This window comes from Chelonia mydas, chromosome 7, assembly GCF_015237465.2.
Source record: "Chelonia mydas isolate rCheMyd1 chromosome 7, rCheMyd1.pri.v2, whole genome shotgun sequence".
NCBI classification, from domain to species: domain Eukaryota; kingdom Metazoa; phylum Chordata; order Testudines; family Cheloniidae; genus Chelonia; species Chelonia mydas.
Window position 1 is genome coordinate 37,629,051 of NC_057853.1, and position 18,083 is coordinate 37,647,133.

General features: G+C 42.7%; 1 long non-coding RNA gene across 1 annotated transcript; it reads left to right on the forward strand.

Annotated features, from left to right (window-relative positions):
* Window positions 1-2,427: 2,427 nt before the first annotated feature.
* On the forward strand, window positions 2,428-16,158 carry LOC122466578. Its single transcript, XR_006292208.1, has 2 exons — window positions 2,428-2,555; window positions 15,275-16,158. It is a non-coding gene; the product is annotated as an uncharacterized LOC122466578 (long non-coding RNA).
* Window positions 16,159-18,083: the final 1,925 nt, after the last annotated feature.

Here is an 18,083-nt window from a genome sequence, read left to right on the forward strand (position 1 = left end):
CACACTGGAGGGTTGGGAGGGTGTGAGAAAGTCTCACAGCTCAGGTGCTGTTCAGGATTTAGCTGAAGCCATTGGAGGAGGTAATGTTATCTGGGGCCCTCTTCCCGACCTGATCTGGTCAGGACATCTCTCAGGATCAAGATGACGAAGATACAATGGTGTCATGCTGGATCCTGGGGTCCCTGGAGATGATGGAGGTGGCAGCCATGATGGTAAAGTTTGCGCCTTCTACTTTTTTAGTTAGCAGTTACCCTCTTTTTCTTCCTCTCCTAATTCTCCCCCGCAACGTCTTTTGTTTATGGACCCCAAAAGGGAATAATGGGTGGAATAGACATCCCCTCGTCATTTTGTTTCTCCGTTAGGCGTAATTTCCAACAAACTTATTTTGGTTTACTGATTTACAGTCCCACTTTTTCTTGTACTTAAATGGCCCCCATTCTTTCATTAGCAGTACGTGATGCAGCACGCGGCAGGATTGTCAGAGAAAGATCTTTATTAAACATGCATAAGACCATTGTTACATGCTGAGAGGCACATATCCTCTGATAGCAGCCTGGACCCACCTTGCATTTCTGAGGCCCTGGTATCAGCCAACTAGGTCCACACCTGAAAATTGGCCCCTTCTTCAGTTCCACTAAGTTTTTCCTCATAACATTTCTGTGAAGTTGACAAGCATTATGGCTATTTTTTGGATGGGGAACACAAATAGAAATTAAGTGACTTGCCCAAAGTCACATGGGAAATCTGTATCAGACTCAAGAACAGAAGCCAAGTTTCCTCAGTCCCCACAGACACTTAACTTATGGTTCAAAGTCTTAACATAAAGACCAACCTTTCCGCCCTTCTGTTTTCTATGGTATCTTAAAACTGAGATTTTCTTTACAGAACAAAGTTTAATTATATTTGTGTCTCCCAATATGTTCTTTTCCTACCAAGACTTGTCGTTTCATAACCTTGTTGTGTGTGGGTAATCATATTAAGCTCTACCAGAACTCCCTGATTTACTAAAAGTCATGGCAGCAAAGTATGCTTCAGAGTCCTAATCTGTTTAACGGCCTCCCACTTAAATCAGGGATCCTTGAAAAAAGCCTGATGCTCTAGAGCTTTTGCTAAGTTTGATACACAGATAAACAATAACTGTTTCCAAATCTAATAACAGCCAGCTCCAGATATGATTATGAAATTACCAGGAATTTAAAAAGTGACCTTCAGCAAGAATATTTTTAGTACTGAATTATCTTGACTGAAGAAGGAAACTTTTGCAATGAAAATAAGTCAATATAAAAATAAGCATAATTATACCCAACTTTACCATCATATACTGTGGTGTCACCTTTTCTGACAAAGACAGCCTTCCAAATTTCTGTTCCAAAAACTGTTTATGTAGTATTTCGCAAATCATAACACCGATACTCTTCAGAGAGATGCAAGTGTTCATTATTTCTATTACAGTGACACCTAGGAACCCTAGTCCAGGATCAGGGCCTTGTGCTGGGCACCGTACAAAGAAGTAACAAGGAAGCCAGTTGCTGGCTCACCATGTTTACAATCTAGTGAAGGTATCAGTGAATACTGTCAAAGAAAGTTAACCATATGCTACAGACATGTTTTATTTACTACCAAACCTTCAAGTGGATGAAAAGTTAATAGGCTTCATTCTGCAAAGTAATCCATGTGGGCAGATACTTATACCCAGACAGCCACATGAATCAGATCACAAATCTGGTCTGTATCTATTAACTACAAAGATTAAATTCCGGATATGTCCAGGCCCGGCCCAGCTAGTGATGGAAGAATGACAAGATTCAACTGACAAATTTTGTATACTTAAAACTGAGGGTATTTTGGATTTTTGTAATAGTTAAAAAGTATTGACACTTACACCTTAGTCACAAGACACTGGCATTGTTCACGACAGTAATGAGTCTTGTTGCTTAGATACCTTACTCTTCATTCTAAGGGAGAAAATCACTACATCCAATCATATTACATAAGCACCAATGTCACATCCACCTTTAGGCAAAGATAATCAAGAACAGCAGTGCTAACAACCTCCTCTGAAGAATACACTCTACAGTACTAGTACAATTATTGCACCTAACTAACTAAAGAACCCTAAGAAACACGAGACATTGCCTTTTCAACATTGTATATTATTTGTTTACATATTTAAAGGGGTTTGGGGTTTTTTGCACATAGAACTCTCCTTGCATGTCTTCAAATGGCCTTGAGATGGGATAGACTAGGCCCAGAGGCCCCCTGTGGGTGGCTGGAGCCTCCACCTATCCCAGGAAAGGAGTAATGGAGCTAAATCCTCCAAGCAGCCTAGAGAGAGTGTGCAGGAAGCAGCCAATCAGAGCCCAGGAGGTCCATATAAAAAGGACTTGCAGAGCCAGGGATAGGAAGTTCCTTACTGGAACCAGAGAAGTGCAGTGATGCTCCTGGCTAGCCAAAGTGAATTGCAGCACCATGGATAGCTCAATGCTGGCTGGCACCAGGGGAATGAGGAAGAGCTCCTGGCTGGCTGCTGGGCCTGAACATAGAAGAGACCTGAGGTAAGGGTGAAGCATTTTTGGTGGCTGGGGCTGCAGGGAAGTGGCCCAGGGAACTGAAAGCAGTATCATTTAAGAGACATGGTGCTGTGTGGCTGCTATACGTAGTGTCCCTGGCCTGGGATCTGGAATAGTGGGTGGGCCCGGGTCTTCCCCATAAGCCACTTGGGAAGTGGCCTACAATTGGACAGTGATAAACCCCCAGAAGGGGATCTGAACTACTTAGTGGCCCAGCCAGAGTGCTGGGGTCAGAAGGGTCTAGAAAGACTGAAACCATCACCTGTAGGGAGGACACCAGGAGGGTATGGCCCGATACCAGGGCTGGGACTGTTTGCAGACATACTTGACCAGAAGGAGGCACTTGTGAGAGGTGGGTGCCATGCTGTAACAAGCCTTAAGATGTTCTATAAACAAACACTAAAGATGGGGCAACAACGATTGTACAACTCCTAAACAGTCTTTTGCCCCTTCCATGAACATAACAATTTGAAGTTATCTATTGTCACACTTTTCCATTCACAAGGAGTAAACATACTTTGCCACAGATTTTAGATTAAGAAAACAAAATAAGACCAACAAAAGTAATGTTTCATACCATGAGTCTCCTCTGATAATCTGTACAAACCTTGAAAACAAAGAGGCTGCTGAAATTTTAACAGATGTAAGAGTTCTGTATCTAAAATAGGAAAGCATCACAATTTCATAGCTCCATCACCACATATGGGAAGTCACATGGGCCTTGAGGGGAGAACAGATTAAGGATCAGTGAATTGGCTTGGAAATATGATAGTTAACCTTCTCTATGGCAGACATCTGTCTGTTTCTAGACCCAAATTAAACTTTTTAATAGGGTCTGAGATGTTAAATTAATAACCTCCCTGGATTATTAAAATTTAACTTTTATGTTCTGTCCACACTTCCTCATTTTTGGACCACCAAGTGGCTAAAATAATGTAAGAATGGTTGTTCACATGGTATTTTCCCTTTGACCTTGAGCAGAAAGCACCAGATATATGACAAGAAGATCTACTCATATGACATCAAGTAAAATTTGCAGATTTAAAAGGTTCAAAGTATTATCTGAGCTTTGAGGTGCTTACCAAAGCATAACCTAAACTCCATACCATTGAGCCTTGCTCATCACTTTGGATACAGATATATGATTTAGGACAGGGGTTCTCAGGACCAATTTTTTGGTGGCCGCAGAGCCACTCTCACACTTTTTCATAAAATACTTAATTAGCTTTAGGAAAAACAAATAAATATGTACATATACATGTCCAAATTATTGTAATTTATTTATTGCTAGCTGGTAAGTCTGTTGTAAAAAGTCATATTAAACATAAAAGTACCACTTTTCACAGAAACCTTACTCATCCCTGGCAAGCTTGGGGACAAATTAAGCCCGGATGGTGCATCGGGGTAGGCAGTAGGGGCCAGAGATGATGAGTTGTGGGGGATTGGGGGACACAGTTCGGGGCCAGAGCCCAAAGCCCCATGGCCAGGGGATGGGGATGGAGCCTGAAGCCATGAGGTCAGAGCCTGGAGATGGAACAGGGAGGGTAAGGGTCCGCTGTCCTCCCTCCCCGCCCGATGCAGTCACAGGCCAGGAGGCTGTGGCCACAAGAATCATAGAAGATTAGGATTGGAAGAGACCTCAGGAGGTCATCTAGTCCAACCCCGTGCTCAAAGCAGGACCAACACCAACTAAATCATCCCAGCCAAGGCTTTGTCAAGGCAGGCCTAAAAAACCTTGAAGGATGGAGTTTCCACCACTCCTCAGGTAACCCATTCCAGTGCTTCACCACCCCCCTAGTGAAATAGTGTTTCCTAATATTGAACCTAGACCTCCCACACTGCAACTTGAGACCATTGCTCCTTGTTCTGTCATCTGCCACCACTGAGAATAGCCAAGCTCCATCCTCTTTGGAAATCCCCTTCAGGTAGTTGAAGGCTGCTATCAAATCCCCCCTCACTCTTCTCTTCTGAAGATTAAACAAGCCCAGTTCCCTCAGCCTCTCCTCAAAAGCCCTAGCCCCCTGATCATTTTCATTGCCCTCCTCTGGACTCCCTCCAATTTGTCCACATCCTTTCTATAGTGGGGGGCCCAAAACTGGATGAAATACTGCAGATATGGCCTCACCAGTGCTGAATAGAGAGGAATAATCACTTCCCTCCATCTGCTGGCAATGCTCCTACTAATGCAGCCCAATATGCCATTAGCAAGGGTACACTGCTGACTCATATCCAGCTTCTCATCCACTGTAATCCCCAGGTCCTTTTTTGAAGAACTGCTGCTTAGCCAGTCGGTCCCCAGCCCATAGCAGTGCATGGGATTCTTCCTTCCTAAGTGCAGGACTCTGCACTTGTCCTTGTTGAACCTCATCAGATTACTTTTGGCCCAATCCTCCAATTTGTCTAGGTCTCTCTGGACCCTATCCCTACCCTCCAGGGTATCTACCTCTCCCCCCAGCTTAGTGTCATCCGCGAACTTGCTGAGGGTGCAATCCATCCCATCATCCAAATCATTAATAAAGATGTTGAACAAAACCGACCCCAGGACCGACCCCGGGGCACTCCACTTGATACCAACTGCCAACTAGACATCAAGCCATTGATCAGTATCCGTTGAGCCTGACAATCTAGCCAGCTTTCTATCCACCTTATAGTCCATTCATCCAATCCATACTTTTTTAACTTGCTGGCAAGAATACTGTGGGAGACCATATCAAAAGCTTTGCTAAAGTCAAGATATATCACGTCCACTGCTTTCCCCATATCCACAGAGCCAGTTATCTCATCATAGAAGGAAATCAGGTTGATCAGGCATGACTTGCCCTTGAGTCCATGTTGACTGTTCTTGATCACCTTCCTGTCCTCCAAGTGCTTCAAAATGCTTTCCTTGAGGACCTGCTCCATGATTTTTCCAGGGACTGAGGTGAGGCTGACCTGTCTATAGTTCCCCGGGTTCTCCTCTTTCCCTTCCCCTTTTTAAAGATGGGCACTATATTTGCCTTTTTCCAATCGTCCAGGACCTCTCCTGATAGCCACGAATTTTCAAAGATAATGGCCAATGGCTCTGCAATCACATCAGCCAACTCCCTCAGCATCCTTGGATGCATTTGATCTGGACCCATGGACTTGTGCATGTCCAGCTTTTCTAAACAGTCCTTAACCTGTTCTTGCACCACTGACGGCTGCTCACCTTCTCCCCATGCTGTGTTGCCCAGGACAGCAGTGTGGGAGCTGACCTTTGTCTGTGAAGACTGAGGCAAAAAAAGCATTGAGTACTTCAGCTTTTTCCACATTATCTGTCACTAGGTTGCCTCCCCCATTCGTTAAGGGTCCCAACTTTCCATGACCTTTTTCTTGTTGCTAACATACATGCAGAAACCCTTCTTGTTACCCTTCACATCCCTTGCTAGCTGCAACTCCAGTTGTGTTTTGGCCTTCCTGATTATACCCCTGCATGCTTGAGCAATATTTCTATACTCCTCCCTAGTCATCTGTCCAAGTTTCTACTTTTTGTAAGCTTCCTGGTGGCTGCATTTGAGAAACGCTGATTTAGGACTGTAGCGGGGCAGTCATCCCGCTCCGGCCCTGAAGGGGTTAAAACAGCCCTGAGAAAGGGCTGCCCCAGGGGAGCCAATAGGGAGGCTGATTGGAAAGGCAGCCATGGCTGGGGCCACACCCCAGTCAGGCCACATCTGGCCCTGTTATAAGGGCGGTGAGCCAGAGTCTCTTTCTAGTAGTGAAGAGAGAAGGACCTGGCTGCTTGCCTGTCTGGGAGAGAAGGGTACCTGGAGTGGAGCAGAGCTGGGGAAGGGCCAGAGGAGCTGGGGAGCTCCAGCCTGGAAAACCCCCAGGTTGCAGGCCTTGCTAAAGGCCAGGAAAGGTACTGGGGCTACAGAGGTGTATCCTGGGAAGAGGCAGCTGGTCCAACTCCCTTGCCGATGATAAGTGGCTTACAGACTTCAGTCTGCTGCAGTGAGTGGCAGCTAGATGGTGACTGGCAGTAGCCACTGAGGCAAGGTGGGGATAGAAGGTTGGGGGTTCCCCTGGGTGGGGAGACCCAGATTGTGGGTTACTGCTGGGGGCAGAACCCTGATGTCGAGGGGCACCAGAGTCCAGGAGGGACATGGGGGCCACCGGCAGGCAAGACACCAGCCTGCAGAGGGTGCTCTGGAGAGCTAATTCACAGGATGACTAGCAGGAGGTGCCACACTGGTGAGTCATTGCTTCACTACAAGGACCTTTACATATACTGTGGATGCTAAGCTTCAGAACAGTCTGTGTGCAAAACTCTCCTCAGAAACTTTAGAGAAAAACTTCCCTAATAAGGCTGCACCAAAATGATGAACAAGACCTGACTTCTGTCTTCTTTAAGAAGTACAGTAGAAACAAATAGAAAATATAAACATAAGTGGCAGGAGCTCACAAGGACATTTCTTCCCCAACTCATCCATGACATTGATTTAGAATCTGCTGTGGCTCAGTATGAAACTTGGGGGCAGAAATATCCCCCCCCCCCCCCCCCCCCCCCGCAAAATGCTCTGGATGTCAAGAATGAAAGGCTAGCACATCTGTAGCATTTACATTCTGTTGCAATGCCACTATAATTAAAAAATGCTGACTAAATATTAGTTTACTGTGGATTAGGCAAAAACAAAAATCCTTGATCAACAATGTTGTTTTCAAGCTAAGGAAATCTGTATGTGTCTGTCATAGGCTGGGGTTCCCTCATCTTGGATTCTTCACTGCAAATAGGCCTCACCTAGTCCTCTGTAGGTTCAACATTGGGCACGTTATTTACCATGTGCTAGACAAATGCTTGTGCCTGAAACATAAGGCTTTTACTTTTTTTTCCAGACACAGGGTCAGAGAGGGGCAGGGATCCCATTTCTCTGAGATCTTGGGCTTCTCTGCCCTTCCTTCCAGCATCCCCCTCCCTCCTTTCTCTTTCTTAACTGTCCTCAGCTGAAGAGCTGAACCACCTTGTTTAGTTCAGAGGCTTTCAAGCTCTCTTTCTGAAACCACCCCCCAACATGCTATTAAAAACTCCATGACCATAACTGGTGTTTTGCAGTGAAAGCCAGGGTCAGCATTAGGGGGTAGCAAGCAGGGCAATTGTGTGGGGCCCCAGCGAAACTACAGTACTTGGGCTTTGGCTTCAGCCCAGAGTGGCAGGGTTTAGGGCCCCTGGCTTCAGACCCATGCAGTGGAGTTTTGGCTTTCTGCCCTGCGGCCCAGCAACTCTAACACTGACCCTGCTTCGCAGACCGCCTGAAACCTGTGGTAATGGACCCCTGGTTGAGAACCACTGGTTTAGTTATCCAGTCTTTACCCAATTATCTCTTCAATTCAGGCCATGTGGAGATGCTTGCAAAGTGATGAGTGAGCCTTAGGGTACTCACACTCTGTGTCATTGGAACTCACTAAGATTAAATGAATGAGTCAGGAAAAGAATGACAGACAGGGTTAACGGCAGGAGGATACATTGTTATGAATTATATATGGCACAATTGTTTTATACTACTGCATCAGCTGAGAGTTCCAGACTTTCCTTGTGCTCAAAGCTGTTCATACTTGGAATGAACCATAACATAAACAAAAGTACAGTCTGCATGCAAGATAAGGTATCTAAACCCCACACAGGGCCCAGGACTTCCTGGTTTATCCTGGAGACAGGTATCTGGATTTAATTTACCCCTCTATTCCTGCCAGAAATGTCATGTCTGAGGGGAAGGCCCTTCCCAGCTCTGAGGGCTACAGGGAATAAAGAGAAGAAGGTAGACTTCAAGGAGCTGCCATGATGGGGAGAATACATCTCCTGGGGCCTAGAAGGGTTTGGGTTCAGAAGGACTAGGGATGAATAAAGGGAGAGCCAGGCTCTCTTAGGGCAGGGAGGTTTAGATGGCTTTGCCACTTGGAGGGAGAGAGAGACCATCCAGAAGTCACTGAGGAAAGTGAGGGCTCACATACACATGTCAGAGTTCTACTCCTAATATTCCTCTCTTGCTCCACAATATCAGGCCAAAATGTGTCCCACAGATCTGACTGGACAATTTTGACTGTGGTCTGCAGAGCAGGGGAAGATCCTCATGTCTGAGAACTTGTGTCTTATCACAAGATGAAGGTTGCTTGTGCTTGAATTTATTTTTATCTGTTTAGGTCATGATTCCATTTTATTGTACATAAATTATTTTATTTCTTTTTAAACTTTATGCTATCTTAGCACCTGCTTTGACATTTGCTCAGTGGGCTTTCATTGTATTAGTTACTCCCCTAAGTTGGATAGGGGACTGCTAACATTGAATTATTTTTCAGGCAGGAGGGAAAATGAGTATGGGCTGGATTCAGAGGGATAATGGGGAACACAGAACAAACCCAGCTGTACTGTTCCCTTTTAAGAACAATTTGAAAGTAGATGATCAATTCTAGACCCCTGTTTTCTAATTCATTACTAAATGGATTGGCTCCTTAAAGAAGCACATATCTACAGAAAAGTAGTAACTACTGCACTAAAGATTTCTTTATGGTGTAAGTACAGTTAAGGGCTTACTGCATAAGAGGTAGAGACTGATTACTCTGCATTCTTACAAGGGATTGTTCTTTCGTTTCCATGAAGAATAAATATCTGCTATACATTGTTTATCCACCATCCTCTGTATGCTTGGTGCTGCAAAACTGTACAGTTTCTCAACATGTGAAACCAGCACAGAGGGTTGGTTCAGCTTAATTCAAAAAGCAAAGAAGTTTAAGATATTTAAATGCTTTCTTTAATTTCCATATATTTGAATGGGGGTGAATATTCTCAAGAGGAACAATATACACACTTCCCAAGGCTTCCTTTGAGGGCTGATGAGGGGAAGCAACCCTTCTCCAAGCATGAAGTAGTTTCTTTTATAGAAAAAGGTACACAGAAATAAAAAGCTCTGGGCTGATCTTTTCTTTCAGCCATTGTCTGTGCTTTGAATCTTTTTTCATTATCATTCAGAATATGTATCAAGCAGTGTAGTGTTTGAAATAATAAACGGGATCTGATCAGTCTGTGGTTGTTATAAAGCCAGACATTCCTCATACTCATTAGCAAAGATCTAGCAGGATGCTATTTTGGATAGCATTAGAAAGGCAGTGTTGTGAAAGGCTTTTCAAGCAAGTGCATCTCTGTGGACACAGCGAATGTTAAAATAGGGAAAAGGTTGTGTGGCCACAGCTTGCTTTATTTACACAGAAATCAGCATTGACAGATACAGACTAATACTGTGGAAACCTTGAGAGCAGGTGTACTGGTCTGATAGAGACACAACCCATACTGAAGCAAGCCATACTCAAGTGCTGCTTCTGCTGGTTTGTGACTGTAATAATAATTTCTCAATTAGGAAACAACTACTCATACCAAATCTTTATTGATTCACTACCATTACATTTTCAATTGGACATGGTTGTATTGGAGTGATGAGCTTCCAAAAAAGGTGAACAAATAAAAGGTATGGCTTCTGTTAAGGTGAGGTATATCATTATTATTAGTGGAGACACCTCAGGGAGAGCAGGGTAGGTTTTTTGAGTCAGATACAGTGTGATCTTTAACCTCCTCCTACCAGCCCTGCAGACTCACTCTGGGATCTGGGAGTCAAACTGTGTTTGTACATCATGAGTAATAAAGGTTCAGTCAGCCAAATCTGCCCTCAGTGACACCTACACAAGCCCTTTGTTCTGTTCTCTGTATGTTCTTGTACTGCCCTCATCACCATAGTATCCAAGTGCCTTCCAGTCATGCATTAAGTGTCATGACCAACCTCTATTGCATGTTAATTTTCTCTCATCCTTGACCTGGGGAAGAATTGTGTGTCCAGTACAGTGTTGTCTTTTTATAGGGCTTTGTTTTTAAAATGTATACACTGCTGTGTGTGTGTTAGAGAAAGTAAGGTGGAAGAAGTGCACCTTCCACTTGGAGTGGAAGGGGATGAGGTCTGTGATGGTCCTTAGTGCCTATCACAGTTAATTCCACAGTCTCAGACCAGCCCCCAAGAAAGATCATCTCTTGCACAGATTAGGTTTATTCTTATGGTAGAAAATTCCATTCCTTTTGGACTCTGCCTTCTGTGACAAGTATACAAGTCCAGTGTCTTCAATGGAGCTTCCGATTTTGGCTCTTCAATTGGTAATTTGGTAACTATTGTGCTACTTTGAGAACCAGAATAAAACCCAGGACATAGCTGCATGGCTGACTGGAATTTAAAAAATATTAAATGTATTTAGTAGCTAAGGTCAGTGGACAGGATTCTAAATGCAGAAGGGAAGTAGATCTGTTAAATATAGAGATTTTTAAAAATCGGACTTTCCTGTTTTAGGCACCATTGTGTCACTGGAAAAATGTGAATATCTAAACTCTAAAGAATTGTCCTGAAAATGTTAAATATAAATATGTATACCACTGGTCAGTCACCTTAGATTTACAAAGTGCCATGGAACCCATCCATGAAAACCTTAACTATACATTTCAGATCAATCAGCTTAGTGCAGTCCTTCCTATGGTTAACCTCTTCTGTGCTACAAAGAAAACCTCTCTACATGATTTTTATATACATAATACCCATAGAGTTAGAGGCAGAAAAAGGTCTTCAGAAAGAATGGTATTGGATAAAATCAGTCAGTTAGTCCTTTTATTTCCCCTCTAATTTCACAAGGGAAATGTGTCAAAGTTAAATATTTTTTCCTTGCAATTCAGCATAAGATATTTAAAATGATATAAATGCTACCTGATTAACGAGATGCATAGGATGGGCTTAACAATAGAAGGCTAGAATTTCATATAATAGTTCATGTAGGGCAAAAGGACTGGCAACACTGAGATTTAGAGTTGAGCATAATACTGTTACTTTCAAAACCTCTATTGTGGTATGTAATAGTACTGACCTAGACATTGTTTGAAGCCTTGAAACAGGAGGAAAGAAACCTATTTCATACTAATTCCAAACACCAGAAGGTACAAACTGAAAACTGCAGCAGAGTCCTGCAGAATAAAATAACCACACAAATGGAAGCAGTAATTTACATTAGCGCATTTTAAGATATTGAATACTAATTGATGGGTTCAGTCAGACACCCCCCGCCCTTGAGTTGTCACCTGACATGCTGTAACTACCTCTGAGCCCATTTTCCACTGCCAGCTTGGGACTCCAGAACCCTGCCTCATTGAGTCAGACACTAGTCTGCTGCAACACAGGCCCAGGTCTGGTCGACGCCCCCAAAGCTGGAGACTTTAACAAACTGCTCAGCAAGTCACCCATCTCCAGCACCCAGACACCCAGCTCCCAATGGGATTCAAATCCCAAATAAATCCATTTTACTCTGTATAAAGCTTATACAGGGTAAACTCAATCTTTCTCTCTATCAGTGTTATAGAGGGCAGAGAGATGCACAGCTGTTTGCTCCCCCAGTTATTAATCACTTACTCTAGGTTAATTAATAAACAAAAGTGATTTTATTAAGTATACAAAGTAAGATTTAAGTGGTTTAAAGTAATAAGACAGAACAAAGTAAGTTACCAAGCAAAATAAAACAAAACACGCAAGTCTAAGCCCAATACATTAAGACACTAAATAGAGGTAAATGTCACCTTTGGAGACATTCCAATAAGCTTTTTTCACGGACTAGACTCCTTTCTAGTCTGGGCCCAATCCTTTTCCCTGGTACAGTTCTTGTTAGTTCCAGTTCAGGTGGTAAGTAGGGGATTTCTCATGACTGGAAGCCCCCTTTGTTCTGTTCCACCCCCTTTTATGTTTGGCACAAGGCAGGAATCCTTTGTCTGTGTCTCTCTCTCTGGGTTCCCACCTTTGCTTCTAAATGGAAAAGCACCAGGTTTAAGATGGATTCCAGTATCATGTGACATGTTCACATGTCCTGTGAGACTTCATTACCCACTGGCTGGCACACAGGTATACAGGAAGGCCTACAAGTAAATAGAGCCATTTACTACCAATTGTCCTAGTTAATGGGAACCATCAGATTCCAAGCCAGCATTAATGGCCCACACTTTGCATAGTTACAATAGGACTTCAGAGTAATACTTCATATTTCTAGCTTCAGATACAAGAATGATACATTCATAGAAATAGGATGAACACACTCAGTAGATAAGCTTTGTAATGATCCTTACAAGAGACCTTTTGCCTAAAGCATATTCCAGTTACATTATATTTACACTTATAAGCCTATTTCCATAAACATATGGAGTGCAACGTCACACTAACCAACACACATAAAAATATGTAGTCAGTTGCAAATGATCTCCATGGAGAGGCTTTTATTTCGGCAATGTAGGCATCTATACCATGTGTACAAGAACCACAGTGCAAGCTGGGGGTGCAGGGAGGGTTGGGGAGAAGGGCAAAGATAACACAAAAGCTAACTCAAATACACCTCTATAAAAAAACAGATCTAGCAAAAGGGTAAACCCAGTAACTATAAGCCAATACAACCACCAACAAAAGGGACTAATTATATTAGTATAAGGAATGGGTGAAACAATGGAATCAAGACAACAAAACTTGAGGCTTGTGTGAGGGGAAGAATATGGAAAACTTATGTGTAACTTCTGCCTTGCTCAGATGATTGTAGAGTACAGATACCTTCATCACATAATGTTTAAGCTATAGCTTAAAACAGTCTGTCCCTGGGACCGAACCCAAAATAGAAAGCACATCAAAACAGAATTCATTAGATTTTTCACAATGTCTCTCTGAAATGTGATTTACATATTAGGAAAGGTATTATGCTGTTTGTACAATTTAAATCTACCTACACATCTGCAATAGTAATTTTTTTGAAAGTCTTCAGCCCACTTGATATTTTTACAAGAAAGAATCTTGGGTTTTTCCTTAGTGTTGGAAACAAAACAATGGCACTATAACATTCACACGCTAAAAAGCCAGGATGGGCAGCCTATCAGGAACTGGAACGTACTAAAACCCATGATGGGGTGTACTAGACCCTGAGGTGCCCTCCTTGGGGCCTCACGGTTCCACCTCACCCTGCCCCAGAAAAGGAGCAGTGAAGGCACTTCCAAGAATGCATGAGGTGAAAGCAACCAATTAGAGAAAGTGGCCGCTCATCTAAAAGGAGCAGCTGGACAGAGCAGAGTCAGTTGACTGGAGCCAGGAGGTGCTTCTAGCTGGTTGCAGCTGTTTCAGTACCTGGACAGAGCAGTTGACAGCAGGGATTGGGGGAAGCAAGCAAGGTGCTCCTGGCTGACTGCAGGGACTCAAGCAAGACTTGAATCCTGACTTTAGGGTAAAGCTGCAGGGGCTGTGGGGAAGTGGCCCAAGGAACAATAGCCACAGAGTTAAAGGGAAGCGGCACGTGCCTTCTATTTATAGGGTTTCTGGAGTAGTGGGTGAGCCTGGGTTCCCCCTACTGGCCACAGGTGGAGTGGCCAAAGCCCTGAAGAAGGGGGATTTAAACTGCTCCAGGGAGCAGGCTGAAGACCCTGAATAGGGTCTGGGGGGGAAGGGATATCTCAGTGGTTTGAGCATTGGCCTGCTAAACCCAGGGTTGTGAGTTCAATCCTTGAGGGGGCCATTTAGGGGATCTGGGGCAAAAATTGGGGATTGGTCCTGCTTTGAGCAGGGGGTTGGACTAGATGACCTCCTGAGGTCCCTTCCAGCCCTGATATTCTATGATTTGTTGACTCTGATCACCCCCAGAAGGAGACTGAATTGAACTAGTGGCTCAGCTGGGGCCAGTGAGGTTCACTACCGAGTGAAGAGTCTCCGGGGAGTGAGCCCTGGGGGCGCTGGTCCATAACAGAGTGGAGACTACTGAAAGCTAGCCCAGAAGGGGAGAGACAGTTGTGAATCGAGCTGGAAGTAGGGTTAAAGATTAGTATGTTTACCACACACACTCTGAGAGTACTGTGATAGGCACTGTTGGATTGTGTACCTTGGAAGGGGTTTGTTTTGTTGAAAACCCACAGTCTGTGTGTAACTCAGCCAGGTGGCTGAGTCATTGAAAACCTGCCTGACAGATTAACTGCTAACAGGGGTCACCGCAAGCAGCATAACAAAGAACGCAGGCGCAGGCACATGCACCTGGCCAGCAGAGAGCGCTCGCAAGAGGTGAGTGTGCACCCCATTACAAAACCAGAGAATGAAATTTTCATGTTTGGAAAACTAACTCTGGATTTTATAAATGCAGATTTTTCTTTAGTGTCCAAGGCATTATTTTAAAAAAACAAAACAAAACATTTCTTCCCATCCCCACAGTAATTTTAGGGAGTGAGATATGATTGAGCCAGTTTTACATTGAAAATAATACATTGAAATAATATAAATTCACAAATAAACAAATTAGTCAATAAACCAATAAATAAGGCTATGTTTTAGTCACAGGTATTTTTAGTAAAAGTCATGGACCAATCATGGTCTGTAAACAAAAACTGATGGGTCCATGACTTTTACTAAAAATACCCATCCTGACTAAAACTGAGCTAGCACCAGCCACTGCAGAAGTCATGGAGGTCACGGAAAGTCACAGAACCTATGACCTCTGTGACAGACTCCTAGCTTTAACAATAAATATAGGAAATACAAAGTTAAGGATTAAAAGGCTGTAAAGTCAAGAAGTCAGGAAATACAGAAGGAACGTTGCCCACGCAACCTTAATTTGTCCCATTTTGCATATGTATTATGATACATAATCCTGTATTTCTTTTAACACAGGTTCCCTGATTCATTCAATGCAGGATGCATCTGCTCTAGGAAGGAATCAAGGTTGTGTGGTGAAGAGGTCTGTTATCTGTAGCCTCTATCTTATGTGTTCCAGAGGTTGGAAGACTTATAGAGAAAGCATTGTCTTGTGTTAGGGCACTTGAATGCTGCCCTGGAGACTAGGATTTTACCCCTGCCTCTGCCACCATGTTCCTATTTGATGCTGGGCAAGTCACTTACAGCAAACTTTTCACAAGTAGTCACTTGTGTGTGTAACTGAAGACTATATCATAATGCATACTGTGAAAATGCAGGAATGGTATTATGAACTATATGTACAACTATACCTATCTACTTTGTATCACAACCCATTGGAGGCGGGGGGTTAATTTTCTACCCTGGGTCAAGGGAGAAAGGTTAGGTGTTTGAGACATAGCCACTGGCTCTGCCTGGGCTGGAATTAACACATCTCAATGAAAAACCTTACTGAGACAATGGAATCCTCAATGATGCAACATTAACTCCTAGAATTAATTGCTTCCCACCACCTGTCTGTAGTTAAACAGAGCAAATGGCCTCTCACTGTAGAATAAAGACTAGAGGTGTCAGCTGACTGAGTTTTTAAGTGGTCTGTTGTGAATGCAGAACACAGACAGACTGAGCAATGTGGCTCCCAAGAGCATGTGGCACATTGGGGCAGTCTCCTCTACCAATATGGACTCTGACTTACTCTTGGCTTTGCCATATTAACTTAAGGATTTTCTCATTGTGTTTTTTCCAGCTGATTAATTTCCCACTTTTTTTTTTTTGAAAGCTAAATATTTAGATAGCCTCAGCCACCAATTTGCAAGAAGCAGATAAACAATATACTTGTAAATGAGCTGGAATTTTGTATCTCATTGTCATAACACTTTTTGAAGAAAGTAACAAACAACTACTCTTTGTACTCATAGTGTAACTTACCCCTGTACAAACCCAAAGGAGCACAGCAGCTGCTTAGCCAAACCCTGTCTGGTTTCATTACAGCTTCTACTCTGACTCTTCTTTGTAATAACATTCTAGTCATCTGAGGTAAATTGGTTACCAATGGCAGCCAATGCCATAATAACTATGGCAACAGTGACTCTTCCTAAGTACGCAGATAGATTGGAGGGAGTGAATGTTGAGTGGCGGGTTATCTGTCACAATGTTGTCACACAGGCAGCAGCAGGGAGCATCAAATGTGCACTGTGTGTAAAGAAATCAGGCTTTTCCTGTGTTCCTGTTTACCCACATTTCCAAAAAAACAAAATCATAAAATCAAAATCCACTTTGGCAATCATTCCACAGATGTGTGAATTTGTGGCTGAAATCTAGTGCAGACTCCCCATGGCAAGTTAACAAAAACGGTTTTGGAAAAAAAGGTGAAAAGATACAGACCCTGTAAAACAGAACTTTTAGCTACAATCTCAACTTTGGTCTCACTTGTGCAAGATCATAATATGGTCACCCTTTAAAAAACTTTCCAGTTTTCTCAAACCGCTTGAACACATTACCAAACTCTGTAGTATGTCCCTTTATTTCTGCAGGTATCTATATTAATGATTTATAATTCTGACCATCACCACAGTATCTGAGCTCCTTCTATATAAAATCCATAGCAACAGTGAAGTCCCTAGTAGACTTCATGGAGTATCTGGCACATCTCCCTGTTTGGATTTAGCTACAGTACTGATGAGATTCTCTTTTTGTGTTCTTCTTCAAAAGATTCTTTCATTATAGGTTTGATGCCTAATATTATTGAAATGACCATAAGTAACAGGAACTTTCCATTTTTTGTTTTAGAGGGCTGTTTATGGTTTATTCACACCAGCATCACCTTAGCCTCAGAGTGTCGTTATGTGAGAAAAAGCCAAGATGGAGGCATCTTAATACATAATTTCCTTTATGATCATAATTCAGAAAACCATCCATATTTGGGACAGCACTTGAGTACCTGCTTTTCTGAATTAGGGCCTAACTGAGGTGAATCCTTCTCTTCTAGGAAAGTAAAGCATTGCAACAGCCAGTAATAAACCAGTAGAGCAAGTATTGATGTCTTGGCAAAGCTTGTTATCTTTCACAGTACTATATCAGAGAGTGGAAATTAATATTTCTCTGTAAATCCATAAAAATGTGTATAAGAATTTAGAAAAATTAGGTATATTTTATTATTGAACCAATTATATTCTCAATATGACTAGTTACTGTGGCTAATTTATGAAAACACCTGTTTTTACCATTACCATATATTCTGTCTCTTCGCTTGCTGTATATGATCTAAATTCTAGATTGTGAGCTCTCTGGTGGGAGGGTTTATTCATTTCTGCAGTGCCTAGCATCAGGGAACTTAATTGTGTAGGATCTTTCAGTGCCGCTGCAACACATATTACTTTCACCTCTATGAAATATTTAAAGATTCTCACATAGGCACCATTATCAGTTTCTAAAAGGAGACACCTTGTTGCTTTAGTCCTAAAATTCCTGAATTTTATATCTTGCAAAAGCACACAGCTGCAGGCCCTGGAGAAACTGACATAACTAAGTCATGCCAGCTTCACTGCAGCTCATATGCCTCTCTAGATAGGGTGCTTAAATCTGTTTCAGTCTGATTTTTGAGCACATAGTCAACATAACAGGCTTTGAATTGCCAAGTCTGTTGCTTGGATGAACCCTCCAGAAGTAAAATCCAAGAGAAGTTCAACACTTTCACTTCAAAGTTTCCTTTGTAATAAGTATTCTTCAGCATCTTCCCCCTATGATTTAATTCCTCTGCTTGACAAATTTTCTAGGAAGTCCTATG